Below are 13,076 nucleotides of genomic sequence, written 5' to 3' on the forward strand. Positions count from 1 at the left end.
CGGTACATCCAGATGCGCAACCGCTCATTGCGTTTTTTCATTTGATTGGTATATTCTGTTAGATCCTAAGATATAGACCAATCAGACGAAAAAGCTTCCTGAGAGTTCAGTGAGCAGTTGTGCATGTAGATGCATTAGGTAATATTACAATTACCATTATAATTGACACTTTACGCGATTCGCCGATTAGGCTATTTGGAATTGGCCAATCGTATTTATCATTTCATTTACACAGTAGATGCGATTGGCCAATTCTAATGAACTAATCGGTCGATTAAACTAATCAACAAATCATAAAATGACCCTTATATCTATTTCTATTAATGTAGATTATTCTTAAAATTATAAAAAGATGAAGAATTAGTTGAATCGATATTAAAGTTAACTGCATTGATAAAAATGGGCATTACTGTAATTTTTAGTTACAATTTAGTTACTATTATAGAAAATAGTTCATTTGCACACTGTTGCAATTGCCCATTGTCAATCATAGCAATTTCTGTGCAATTTTTATTTTTTTTTTCTAGCGCTGTAATTAGTTTTTGCGCAATTGGTTCGTGTGCAATTGATATAGATATATCTTAAAATATCTTAATAAAAAACAGATTTTGCTAAATTTTTACAGACATTCTGCTATTATATTATTTAATTAGAAAATTTTGTTAATTTCTAGTATTTCCACAAAATATACGAGACATTTTATCAAATATTCTTAGTAGATTCATCTATCCAACTGTGCTTATAAATAATCAATAATCAGCACATTTTTATAATTTTATAGTTTCCGAAATACTGTATTTTCAAAAATTCTGATACGGCTTTTCTTTATCCTTAGCAAATTGCTATTCGTATAAGTCGACAAATATAAAGAATCAATAATCATTATATTATTTTATATACTCATTATATACTCATTATAATACTCATTATATTACTTATTTTATAAAAATTTGTACAATATCATTTAATACTTCCTTTCATATTTCCTATTTTATTCCTGTGATATAACGATATCAAATTCTTCCGATTCATATGTCTGTATGCTACTGCACTATGTTGAAAAATCTCACAATAATTTGAGATTACTGCCTCAAATGCCTTAAAAAAAAAAAAGAAAAAAAAGATTACATGTCCAAGAAAAATCAGACATGACACTAGTTACCCTAGATATTGCTCAGTAATCAAAGTTTAATATTAATAAATTTTTCATGATAAACAATAATATTTCAGCATTTTTCGATGATAATTTATTTCGATTATCGGAATAAACTAATTTTCCTGCGTTGAAAAGTCTTTCCAAATGCACGGAAGATGATGGAGCACTCAAATATTTCAAAACCAAAGTTTTGAGATTAGGATATTCTAAAACATGAGTTTTCCACCATATTAAAGGATCTTCATTTCTTGGCGACAGAGGTAGCGTCAGGTATTTTGTTAATTCAGCATTATAAATTGCAATTTTCTCAGTTCTATCACTAGAGTGTCTGTTAAACGTTTCGCTTGATGAATCCTCAAAATTGTTATCATTATCTGATTTTGAATTGTTTATTATGTCATCGAAGCACTTCCAGATATCATCTTGTGTTTCACTAATATTTTGTTTTTGAAGAGGATCATGACTTTGCATATTGTTTTTATCATCTTCAATGACTGTATTATTCATTTCAAACAATTCGGTAATAATCCATTGTTTGACCTTATTTTCATCTGTTAAAAATTTTGTTTTGAATCTTGGATCTAAAACGGTAGCTAATACAAAACATTTTTGATCCTTGAATCCTGTATAATGACAAAAAAATTAATTCATTTATTTCAAAGAAAAAAAATAACATTGTAAATTCATTAAAGTAATGAACTTATTAAAACAATACCTGTAGAAATGAAAAATCGTTCTTCCATTGCTTTCTTGAGTTCTTCCTTCAACATTACTATTCCAGCATCCTTCTGTCGTTTTGAAAGATACGAATGTAGAATAACAATTGCCGGAATAATGTATCCAATTGTCTCGCAATCAGAACTTAATATTTTAGTTATTTCTTCAAATGGTTGGAGAACATGTAAAACATTTTCTATTATACTCCATTGCATAATTGTAAGGGTTGGTATGTCTCTATCCGCAGCATATGCAATTATCGCTTGTCGTTGTTCGTGAAGACTTGATAACATATAAAATGTAGAATTCCATCGTGTTGTATCATCATAGATTAATTCATGATTTGGCAACTTCAAAATTTTCTGAATGCTACTGAGTTTCGAGTAAGCGAGTGAAGAATGGTTAAAATGTTCAACAATTTTTCGACATTTTCTTAAAATTTCAATAAATTTTTGATTTTTAAAAATGCAATCATGAATTACAAGTTGTAAAGTGTGAATAACACATCCTATATTCTCTCCTAACATACCTGTAAGATATATAACATAATAAATATCGTTAATTTAAAATCAAAAGTAAGTATAGTATTTAAAAAATTTATTCTTCAATGGATACATTCAGTACTACAGTCATTCAGTGAGTTCTTGCATCTAATTGATATATTCCATTAAATCCAAAAATATAGAGACAGATGCATGAGCTCACTGAACGCTCAGCGGTTGTAATTAAATGCATTCAATATAAACTTATTAATATTAAGTAATACATACTTCTTCCAACAATCATATTAGAGGCATTATCTCTTAAAATCAGATGAATTTGATTAGAACTTATATGCCATTCTTCTATTATATCATTTAATAGTTGATCTATATTAACAGCATGGTTATCAGGAAAGTGTTTCACACTGAGAACATATGTTTCTCTCTCCATATCATTACTTCGTATAAAGTGAGCTGTTAAACTTATGATTGTCTCGTTGTTTGCTGAACAAGTCCAGATATTAGTACAAAATGATATGTATGTTGCAGTAGCTAATTTTTTACAAATATGTGTTTTCAAAGTTTCATGCAACTGTGGTATAATTTTGTCAGAAAAATATGTTCTGCAAGGTAGAGGATACTGCGGTGCCAAATATTTTATTAATCTTTCAAAGCCTTTTCGTTCAACTAATGTGAATGCTTCAGCATCAAGTGCTATCATTTCACCTAAAATATATGATCGAAAAATATAATGGATTTATATTGCAAGTAGAGACATTACTAAATCAAAGTAATAATAAAGAAAAGTTCCTTTCATTAAGGATATGATTGGAGTTCCCACGAATGCTTTGAAACATTTGATTGACCAATCAAAAAAATGTTTCAAAGCATTTGTAGCAGCAACTCGATCATATCCTAAATGAATATATGTGGTTGCATATTTGTATTATAATAATTAATAACAATGATAATATTAATTTTATAAACCTATATTATTCAAGAATACTATTTTGATCTAATAATTCTTACATTTTTATACTTACAAAATAGTGTAATCATTTATGTATTCATTTATATGAAATATGACATAGTGATTCTTTAAAATAAATATAAAAATAAAACATACCTATCTTTTTAGTTATATTGACAGATCTTGAATCATCCAAAGACCACATTTCTTCTTCCTTAATTATACACTGTAAAGTAGGCTGTGTTTCACAGGATAAAAAATTTTTGGAATCTTTTTCTTGGAGGTAAACACAAGTTTCTGACACAAAGTTTTCATAAGATTCTGATGTTATTGTTGTAGATAAAGAGTCAGAAATTGGATAGTCATCTATTTCAATTTTAATATTTTCACTGACATTTACTTCTAAGGTTTTCATTATCAACGGATGTTTACTTTTCAAATGATTCCATAATGGTTTAGTCGAGAATAATCTACGTGATTTTCCTCTTACAATTTGCTTTCGTGATGTAGTTTCACAAAGAATACAATCAGCTTTTTTTTCATCATCACTACATATTTTAAAAAAATTCCATACATTGGATTTTCTTTGTGCCATTGTGTTCATAATTTAATTCGTAATCATTAAAATGTAAATCTTTTCACATTCATCAATCATATTACAGACATGTCGGGATGCTTTCGAACACTTCCTTGTTCTACATTTAATGAACAACAAAATGATAATTATGAGCACTTAAGTCCTGAATGATCCTTTGAATTGTATGAAATACAATATTTAGCAGTGAGCTTTAAATTATAAGATATATTGTTGAGTCACAGTCGAATGTAGTTGATTCCATGCCACATGCTTACATACACTTGTGACTTATGGTCGCAGCACAGACTCCTGCATAACGCATGATGCATAGTGCATAAGAGAATCAACCAATCGAAATTCTTCTTTTCTATGGAATGGGAAGAAAGGGAAGACTCTGATTGAATTTCTTATGGCTTATGCGTTATGCAAGAATCTGTGCTCCCTGTTTAAGGTCCTCTACAATCAGTCGGGAGACGTTGTCATATGTTGCATGTGCATAACCTTCATTTTTCGTGTCGATGTCGACTGGGCGTTTGGATTGGTCACGCTGATTCAATGAGTCGATAATCCTAAGTCTTATTGGTGAAGTTGATACATTTACAATAGTCAATTTGTAAGGCTAGATTAAGACTAAATTGGCCAATTTCATCGATTAAAACTAAGACTAACTACTTTCGATTATCGACTCATTGTAGAATCAGCATCAGGTCCCATCTTTTACAACGACATTCCACAAGCGTCAGTCGGCTTGATTGTAGACGAAGCCTAAGGCTGCGGTCAAGTCTCACTACAAATGCTTTGAACTACAAATGTTTGGTTGACCAATTAGAAAAAAGAATTTTACAAATTGACTAATCAAAAATTGCTTTAAAGCATTTGTAGCATCTCATTGACCGTACCCTAAGTGATGCACTTAATAAGATAAGGATGACTCTTAGATCAGGAATAAAATAAGGATGCATCAGGGACTTGATTGTGTATCTTGAAATGAGGTAAAAATTACAAAAGTGAACAAATTCACTAAAATATTCATAATTTAATCAATATCTAGTAATCATTACTCATTTTTGTAATTTTCACCATTTCAAGATACACAATCGATCCCCAGCAGCTTTACAACTGTTATAAAATTTTTAAATTGATCAAAATAATTAGTTTATACATTTAGATCTGAAGAATTAAGAATAAGATCAATCATTCAAAGAATTTTATAACAGCTTGCTTTCTTTGCTGAACGCAGCCAAAAATTAATTATTCGTCTTTGTTTAATCCACATAATATGGAAAAGAATCATAAAAATGGATGGTGGACTTTACCCTATGAGATTTGGTATGTACAAAAAGGCTGAGATGTCCGCTCTCAGGGAGCTTATTATGGTTCTTTAAACGAAGTGAAAATTACAAAAATGAGCAAACTCACTAAGTGTTAACTAATGAAGTTATAAATATTCTAATAAATTTGATCACTTTCACTTCGTTTCAAGAACCTCGTTTTAAGAGAAGTCTTCGGATCTTTTTATTCTATAATTAATCAACAGGCTTGAAAAATTTGTCGTATGACAAAAACACACAATCATGAAATCACCTTTAATGCATGGTCTACAATGAGTAGTTGATTAAGGAGTAGGTCCTTAGAAATCAACCAATCATAGTTGATTATTTTTCTCACATTCAACTGTGATTGGTATTTCTACGCCTATTCCTTAATCCACTACTGCTACTGCCCATTGTAGACCATGCATAAAAGCTATTCTACATTGATCGTATCGTATGAATTGATGCAACAGTTCATTTTTCTTCTTCTTTTTTCTTCTTGAAGAGAAAAGGAAGAAAAATGATGCAAAAGTTCAGCTAAAAAGAACAGGTCTCATGTAAGGGGCTTTGTATAATAGAAAATAGAATATTTTATTGTGCAGAGCCCCTTATTTTCTGTTCTCTGTTCCCTGTCCCTTTTATTGTGCAGAGCCCCTAAGAATTTTCACCTATCAGAAATTATGTATTATGAAATATATAGTTTCTGATAAATTGAAATTCTTATTTTCTGTTCTCTGTTCTCTATTCCTTTTATTTTGCGGAGCCCCTAGTTCTTCCACATCTTCCACCATACATGATATTCATGATGGAAAGAATAAATAATCGATAGTAACCGGCATTACCGGCTCAGTAGCTCAACTCTCTGTCGGCACCTTTGATGTTAGTGTTGGCCAAAATGGAGTGCGCATGCATGAAATAAGTAAGTTAGCGTTGCCACGATTACCACCTAAACTTTTTTCTCTTTTCATCCTTTTTTCACTCTGTCAAAATTCCCCGCAAAACTAGATTTATTTGCATCGCAATCCAACGAATTCGTTGAAGTAAATGCTATTGTAGAAACATACTGGAGCATATTAGAGCAAGCGACGCGAATGAATCTAATATTGCAATAAAATAATTTAAACTTTATAAAAATTAATAAAAATAAATTGTAAATATATTAAAAAATAAAAAAATAGAAAAAATATAGAAAATTAGGAAAAATGTTAAATTAACTTAAAAATGTATATTCGTATAAAGAAATATTGTATAATTATATGTGAAAATATTATGAGAAAGAAAGTTGATATAAAAGAAATTTATATACATATAAGTCCAAAAAATAAATTTAAAATACAATAAATAAAAAGAAATTTTTCTTGCTTGGTTTTCTATCTTATTTTTCTATCTTATTTTTGTTCACTTTTTCACTTTATCACTTTTTCACAAAAGACCAATTTCTCGAGGTTTCTCACACAACATTTCACCAAATGGATAATACACATAATACTTCCCTCTAAATTTCTATTCTGAATCATATATGCTTGAAAGACAAATGTTTAAGGACCGGTTATTCCATCTTTTGATAAATTTTACTGTGAAGTAAATCTGGTAAACCATGCATGGATTGAATAACTTTGCTACTTACTCCAACAGATGCATTTGCCAAAAGATGGAATTACCGGCCCTAAATAGAATATTAAGCGCATTCAAGCCGGATATAGCAGTTAAACTGCTTGCCGAGCGATTGAATGATGATTGGTTGGATCTATAAGAAATCAATTATATTTATTTGTTTGACAAGTAGACTAGTTGTTAATTTGAACGTGCCCATTAAAACGTGCCCATTTAAATAGAAAGAGAAAAAGAGCAATAAAAAAAAGAGGAAATGAGACGAGGCAACTTACTTATTTCACGCATGCGTATTCCATTTTGGGAAATAAAATCAGAATTGCACTACTGTATTAACTATATATGTATATACTATATATACTGTGACTGTATATAATACTATATATACTGTGACTGTATAAATTGTGTTTCCGGCAGACAGCATGAGGAGAATAAAGTCAGCGATATACGATGCTTACTTTCCTGCTGGATTGATAGTTGAATTAGTCAGCACAAAACTTTTTTTGCATGCCGTTCCTTTATTATGTGCTTAATTGTGAAATCATAATTTATCTCATACTTATCAAAGTCATAAAAATAGACAGACTCAAGTTGTCTTGAAATTTCATACGTAAAAAACATATTTTTCACTATTTTTCACTATTTTTAATAGTTGTCAAATAGTCCGTTTCTGAAGTCTTCACTTTACATGCCTTTTATGATTATTTATTGATTGTGGGGGATTAGTGAGGGGAGATAAGGAGAGACTCGGTTCAATTTTATCTTTTTAAAGCGATCTTATTTCGTTTTATTCAACTTTCTTTATTTGACAAGTGGCATACAAGAAAAGTCGTCATTTCACTTATATCATCACAATTCCAATATGGTCGCGATTACATGACAGTCAAGTGTTAATATATAGAAGTTTGTGGTAAGCCCAAACCCAGTTCGTTTAGTGTTTTCGAGGTGCGTGTACTCCAGGATTGTATTTATTGCGAGAACATGGCATATAGTGCTCATGAATACATTGACATGGTTATCACATATGGTGCATGCGGAGGAAATGGTTGTGCAACTCGCCGTCTCTATGCGGAACGATTTCCTGAACGCAAACAACCTGATTCCAGCGCTATTCTAAGATGTATCCATCGTTTACGTGAAACAGGATCAGTGTTCGTAACTCCATTATTTAGACAACAATGTGGTGTAAGAAGACGTGTTTGCATTGAGGAAAAAATTCTGCGAGCGTATGAAAATGGAAAGAATGTGTGTCAAATAGCTCGTTCATTCGGTGTGTCTCGAAGCAATATATATAGTATACTCGACCGGTACGAAGTGCGTTCGTCTGGTCTTCAGCAACTTGAGCAAGATGAAAAGCAGCGCGATACTTGCGAAGGTATTTTTATTATTTTTATAATAATGTTTGTTTTTAAGGAGACCAGCTCGTTTCTAGAATAAAAAAATGACTTTTATTACATTTTTTTCAAATAATAACTATTAAAGAATATTTCCCAGAAAATATCTTGATTGTTGTAGCAGTTTGAACGATTCAAGAGATAAAAGGTAAGATTTTGACTATTCGAACCTGGCTGGTGTATATTGTATTATAATATACCTGGCTTTTGTTATTCTAAAATATACAGATTTAGATTAGCAGAGATGTTTCTCCTAATCTTTATACATATATATACATGAATGCATGTGAAAGTCATGTGACACTTAGCGCCAAAATAACTTCATTGTGATTTAAAATAAATAATCGAAATTACAATATTGCTGGCGTCTGATATACGAAAGTTATTCGATTTTTTGTAAAGTGGGAATTTGAATAGATCCCAAATGTGAAGCACTGACATGGTAGATAGCGAACAATGTGCCACATATCAAAAGAATGACCTAAAAGTACCGATGCAATGGACGACATTATCCAATCCAATAATATTATTTAAAGATGAAAAGTCCTTTTATGACCCAGGAATTATTGATTACAGAAAATCTATTGTAAGTATAAAATAAATATTCTGTAATGAAAATTTTAAATGCGTTTTTCTTGAAAAATCATTTTTCAATTTTGTTGTCACTGTAGAAAGAAAATGGTTCAATGTATTGACTTAAACTTTTAGCACATAAATTATTTTTAGCACATAAACCATTTTCTGCATTCGTTAAATCTAAAAAAAAAATAAATTTTTAAAGAATAATATTTTTTACATATTTAATTGAAAAAAAAGAATCTTTTTTTTAAAACAATTTTAATTTTTTAAAATTTTATTAGATTTAACGTAATTAATTAACATTACCAATTAATTTGTTTTTTTTTGTTTTAGACAACTCATTTTATACAGTGAAAGAGGGTTCTGATAGCACATCACTGATTGGCCAATTTAAAATAAAGTATTTCTGTCGGCAAAATAGTAAAAAATTATTAGACACTAGCCTAATAATGTAAGTGAATGTATTACTTGGATATGCTAACAGGACTCTTCCTACAGTGATAGCAATTTGATGAAAATTGGATTTTGAAGTATTCATCTTGTTGATCTCATTCATTTTTTATTATTTTTGCTTGTAAAAATTCATTTCTTCAAATATAAATAAAGTGTGTGTTCGAGCTTCAAATTGATAGCTATAAGCGTTGTTTTTTTTTAAATTTATGATAATTATTTTTTTGACTCCAAAAATGAGCTGGTCTCCTAAAAGAGATTCTAAATCTTCTTTATCAATTTTAACCCAATATAACATCAGAGTTGTCAAAATATCATAATATTTGTTTGATATAAAAGTTTGTAATCTATACTTATAAAATTGTGGTCCACAGTAGTTTACACAACACGGACAGTTAACAAACATGGAGTTTTTAAAATTAGACTTTGACGTCTAATTACAATTGCTATTGTTTTATAAAAAATTATGTATATGTGTGCGTGAGATACGTCAGAAATGTACATAGGATTGTTCGCACAATGTGAGAAAGCGAGGAGAATATTGAGTTCGTTGATGCAGGCGAACATCGAGATTAATCGTTGTATGAAAATATCGATTTCTATACATCAGACCTAGATACGAGGAGTTTTATGCCGATCTGTTTAGGAATACTTTCGAATTTATGGAGAAAGGCACTTAGATGCGAAGGTAGACAAGATTCAAGTTTACAGCATCGTTCTCTAGTCAGTGACTCCATCAGGATTCCAAAAATTCAGAAGCTATTTTACAGCTACTTGTACTCATTGTTCAATTAATCGTTATAATATATTTATAATTATATATAATTTATATATAATTTAAATAACGTATTCTATATATTTCAAATTTTTGTATTTTGCAGATGTATCGAATGTCTCTGCAATCGAGAAATCTACGGACAAGGAAAATAACATCAAGATTACGAATAACAAGAGTCGCTTGTCGAAGAAAGAGAAGACGATAAACGAAACCGAAAAGGACCGATCAGAGGACAAGCAACAACGGGAAAAGATTTCCGCCAAAAATGCTCTCGAGCTATATTGCTCCAACATGAAGAATACAATGGACACAATTAAAGATAAGATCAATGTGTCCGATAAGGAGAAAGTCCTTTTTAAGTGCAATGAAGTCATCTCTTGGTTAGACACCAATCAATTGGCAGAGAAGAAAAAATTTGTTGATAAGCAGAAGGAATTGGAAGCCATATGTAATCCCATCGTCTCGAAACTATATCAAAGTGGTGAAGCGCCTAGTGATTTCCTTGGTGGAGCAGAATCCAATCCTAGTGGCACTGGACTAACTACCGAGAAAGTCAATTAAATGAACTCCTGGCGAATTCTTGTTTCTCTTTTATTACAACTATATTAAATTTTGTATCATTTAATTTTATTTCATTCAATAATACTTTATTGTTAATAAATTTAGCATATTTATTTGAGTTTACTTTTTGTAAAAATAAGTTTTTATTTTTTAACATGTTAGGAATTATGTTAATAAAAGATTTACTTTTTATCTTAATATATAATATTTTATCTTAATTTCTCGCAATAATGTTCCGTTTAGTGTTTAACAAACTTATCACTATATAATATAATACAATCATATTAACACAATTTTATCAATTTGAAAATCCAGATGCGCAATTCAACGTAAAACACTAAACGGAACATTGCGGTAAGATAAAAAATCTTTAACAGAGCATTGTATATTTCAAACAAATAATAATCTAAATAATCTTATTTTTTAATAATATTAAAGAATAAATACGTATCATAAATCACACACACAATTTAAATTTATTATATTATTGTAAGCAAAATTAATATTGTATGTAATTAAAAACAAAAATAAGTAAAAATAAGTAAATTGTAGTGCACATAATTTTATTTATTATAATTTTTCCAAAAAACCAATTTGTAAAATCTGGCTCTGTACGCATCTTCGCAGCTTCATAAAAAAAGAAACAACAAATTTGTAATGTAACTTTTAGGAGATAAATATTAAAAAATAAATAAAAAAATATTAGTATATTAGGTGTACAATTTTGCTTCCGCCGTTTTTTTCCGAAATTTGAGGCTTTATTGTAAAAAACTGATTATACATTTATGATTCAAAGTATTGTCCATCGCTGGCCACTACTTTCTCCCATCTTTCGGGTAGCGCACGAATCCCGCGTCGAAAAAACTGGTAATCTTTTGATCCACGAATCGATCCAATTTTTTACTTCTTCATACCGGAAGTGCTGGTCAGCCAGGCCGTGTGCCATTGATCGAAACAAGTGATAGTCAGAGGGAGCAACGTCTGGAGAATACGGCGGGGTAGGACTTCCCATTTCAATGTTTCCAAGTATGTCTTGACCACTTTCGCAACATGGGGTCGAGCATGCTGCAAAATCACTTTATCGTGTCTCTCATTGTATTGCGGCCGTTTGTCTTTCAATGCTCGATTCAAACGCATCAATTGCGTTCGATACCGATCGCCTGTGATTGTTTCAGTCGGTTTCAACAGTTCATAATACACTACATCGAGCTGGTCCCACCAAATACAGAGCATGACCTTGGAGCCGTGAATATTCGGTTTGGCCGTCGACATGGAAGCATGGCCGGAAACTCCCCATGATTTTCTGCGCTTAGGATTATCGTAATGAACCCATTTTTCGTCCCCAGTCACAATGCGATGCAGAAATCCCTTCCGTCTTTGCCTTTCAAGCAACTGTTCACAAGCAAACAAACGCTGTTCAACATCTCTCGGCTTCAATTCGTACGGCACCCAATTTTCTTGCTTCTGAATCATTCCCATAGCGTTTTGAAATGGCTTGTCGAGTCACTCCCAATGATCGTGCCAATTCTTCTTGATTTTGACACGAGTCTTGCTCAAGTAATGCCTCCAATTCTGCATCTTCGAAAACCTTCTCTCTTCCACCGCTTTGCCGGTCTTCGACGTCAAAATCACCGTTCTTGAAGCGTTGAAACGAAAAGCGTTGAAACCACTCACGACACGTTCTTTCACTAACGGCCTCACTATAAATATTTGAGAGCATTCGATGAGCCTCAGCCGCAGATTTCTTCATATTGAAGCAAAAAATTAAAACCTCCCGCAAATGACGAGAATTTGGCTCGTAAACTGACATTTTCAATCTATAGATTAGCTAAGAGAATAATTTTATGATGCAGACACAAATCGACTAATGTTTCTATGGGGTTATGTTGACAGAGTTTATTGTATGACGTCTATGATCTATTTATTTCGACCACCACTTACCGCTAAAGCCATCTATAGAAAAACGGCGGAAGCAAAGTTGTACACCTAATAATATTAGCATAAAAATATATATCCACCATAAATAGATATCCACCATAAAGAATCATATCATTTTATTTATTATATTTTTAAGAATGGAATTGCAAAATTTGGTTTTTTAATAAACTTCGTAGCTTTGTAAAATATAATCAAAACGAGTTTCATTGCAAAATATTTTTTCTAAGATAATATATATGGTAGTCTTGATAGAGTGCAAATATATGTATATGTAGCTGCACTACAAATGAGACTTGTCACTAATGTCGATTCTTAAGCCCGGATCTACAATAGATTTTTAAGCCTTAAGTTTAAGCCTTAAGGAATGGACGAATTGCAATCAATTATTCTCCTCGTATTCGACTGTAATTGGTCAATTTCCAGAGTTGGGTAATTAAAACTAACTAGTTAAAACGTTAAAAGTTAAAAAAAGTTAAAAAGTTAATAACTTTTAACTTAGTTAATTTTAAATGCATTAAATTTTAACTTAACCAAGTTACTTTTAAACTTT

Source organism: Atta cephalotes, assembly GCF_000143395.1.
Source record: "Atta cephalotes unplaced genomic scaffold scaffold00023, whole genome shotgun sequence".
Taxonomy (NCBI): Eukaryota; Metazoa; Arthropoda; class Insecta; order Hymenoptera; family Formicidae; genus Atta; species Atta cephalotes.